This window comes from Nicotiana tabacum, chromosome 16, assembly GCF_000715075.1.
Source record: "Nicotiana tabacum cultivar K326 chromosome 16, ASM71507v2, whole genome shotgun sequence".
Classification (NCBI taxonomy): Eukaryota; Viridiplantae; Streptophyta; class Magnoliopsida; order Solanales; family Solanaceae; genus Nicotiana; species Nicotiana tabacum.
The window spans coordinates 17,947,593-17,950,619 of NC_134095.1; positions in this window are offsets into that span (position 1 = coordinate 17,947,593).

Genomic DNA, 3,027 nt, shown 5'->3' on the forward strand with positions numbered 1-3,027 from the left:
TTCTTAGGAGAAACCGGTTAAGTAAAACCCAAAAATAATTAAGAAGGGTATAAGTGTTTAACCGTGGCCGAGGTGAGGTTAAAGAAATAAGAGTTAAGAAAAGAGTTAAAAATCTTTAAAAGATTGGGAAGAAGAGATGAACAAAGTGAATTAAAAAAAAAGTAGAAAAGGGGTAATCTCAGTTCATAACTCGGATAATATTGTAAATATACAAGTCTATAGAATAAGAGAGAGAGAGAGAGAATACCGAGTAGAATTTTCACAACATAAGATTTTAATCGCAAAAAATAATTTTATTGTTAATGTCCATTAATCGTAGTAATTATACCCATCCAGAAAGCTTTGCTAGGAGCCTTACCAAAGTTTAGAATAATTTATATTAGACATAGAAATCGGATTTTATTCGATAGTAGATTTGGCCGTACATTTTATATACCTACAACACAATAGTAGTATCTGTTCAGATATATATATAAAACAACTACATCTGATATTGTTAACATTATCATACCATCAATCATATCATCTATACCATCAAATAAAAAGGGGGGTTGGCTAAAAATTAATGTCTTATGGTAATCTCTGTCTTTAATAGGGTTAAAATCTTCTTCTTAGATGGTATAGATGATATGATTGATGGTATGATAATATTAACAATATCAAATGTAGTTGTTTTCTATATATATCTGAACAGATACTACTATTGTGTTGTAGGTATATAAAATGTACGACCAAATTTACTATCGAATAAAATCTGGTTTCTATGTCTAATATAAATTTTTCTAAACTTTGGGTAAGGCTCCTAGCAAAGCTTTCTGGATGTGTATAATTATTATGATTAATGGACATTAACAATAAAATTATTTTTTGCGATTAAACTCTTATGTTGTGAAAATCCTACTCGGTACTCTCTTTAAAAAGACTAATATATATAAGGTGATGATGGTAACTTATGTATTTAGTAAAAATAATTTGTTTCATAAATTTTTTGGTCCAAAAATCTTCTTGCTCTGATACCAATATAAGAGGGGGTTAGATAAATATTGGATAGATAAAAAGGGGGGTTGGCTAAAAATTAAAGTCTTATGGTAGTCTCTGTCTTTAATAGGGTTAAAATCTTCTTCTTAGATGGTATAGATGATATGATTGATGGTATGATAATATTAACATTATCAGATGCAGTTGTTTTCTATATATATCTGAACAGATACTACTATTGTGTTGTAGGTATATAAAATGTACGGCCAAATCTATTATCGAATAAAATCTGGTTTCTATGTCTAATATAAATTCTTCTAAATTTTGGGTAAGGCTCCTAGCAAAGCTTTCTGGATGGGCATAATTATTACGATTAATGGACATTAACAATAAAATTATTTTTTGCGATTAAACTCTTATGTTGTGAAAATCCTACTCGGTACTCTCTCTCTCTCTTATTCTATAGATTTGTATAGTTACAATATTATCCGAATTATGAACTGAGATTACCCCTTTTCTACTCTTTTTTTAAATTCACTCTGTTCATCTCTTCTTCCCAATCTTTTAAAGATTTTAACTCTTTTCTTAATTCTTATTTCTTTAACCTTACCCCGACCACGGTTAAATACTTATACCCTTCTTAATTATTTTTGGGTTTTACTTAACCGATTTCTCCTAGGAATTTACAGGTTAATCCATCAGAATTGTTAAGAAATTGGGAAGCTAACCATATACTAAGAGTGATATCTGGTTGTTATCAAACTAATAATCGAACATTTGAACATAAAAACTATACAGAATAACATAAGACTGTAAAATAAACAGGGTAATATCCAGCAGAAACATAATTTAGATAAAGATGAGTAACTTACATGCTTATAGGAGAGGCAGATTTTATAAAAACATATAATGACACAGACGCAGAAACAATGTATAAATATATGGAGATCTTCTTAGGAGAATCAACAAAGGGCTTATGGGAAGCCTATAAGTCAGAATTTCCACAAGACTTTCAAATGTTAATAGCAATGGGACCAAATCCTTATAATTTTACAAATAAAATACATAGCTTAATAATAGGCGAAGATCCAAATAGTGGATTAGTAGTATTACAAAAGAATGCTTCAGGTTGTCCTCATAGTTATCATCTTCTCCTGAACTTTGAGTCCTTTCTGGATTTGGACTTGGACTTGGACTTGGACTTGGATTAGGACTTGAATTCTAAACCATATGTTTGTCTTGTTCTTCTTTTTCTTGAAAGAAATTTTCTAATGTCTGTTTGATTATATTTTCTATTTTCTCTTTTTTTTTCTTTTTTGAAATTATACCCTTCTTTTTTAATGCTTCTCCCTGTGTTAATGTTCTGGGTGGTCTTCGTCTCGATGGATCTTCATTGTGATAACCCAAAGGGTCATCACTTGTTTTAAAATGAAACTCTGTGTTCTGAGGCCTTGAAAACCTCATTTAGAGTCATCTCAATTTGCGTGCACAGTCCGGGCGCATAGTCAGAAAGCTTAAATATAATAATCTATGAAAAACGATAAGTTTTGATTATAGAATGAGCTAATTTGACTTCGGACAACGTTTTGGGTAAACGAACCCGTACCCGTGATTTGATGATCCGGAGGGTCCGTAGGAAAATATGGAACTTAGGCGTATGCCCGGAATCGAATCGTATTATATATGATTTAAGACATTTATGTGGAATTAGGTGAAAAAGGGATGTCATATGACGTGATTTGGACTTAAATTGCAAAGTCGATGTTTAGAGAAGTTTTGAGAAGATTTCATTGATCTTGAGATTTAATTTGATGTTCATGATGTTATTTTGATGATTTGATTACACGAATATGTCCGTAGGATGTTCTTGAGGCTTTGTGTGCACTTGGTTTGGAGTTCCGAGGGCTCAGGTGAGTTTCGGGATGTTTTAGGCTTAAAACTAAAAATTGCAGGTCTCTGAACCCCACCAGTACGGTCTGCGGTTGACCTTGTGCGGAGCGCCGTGAAGGATGTGCGGCCGCGGTCGGCTTTGTGAGGTCCGCACAGGGC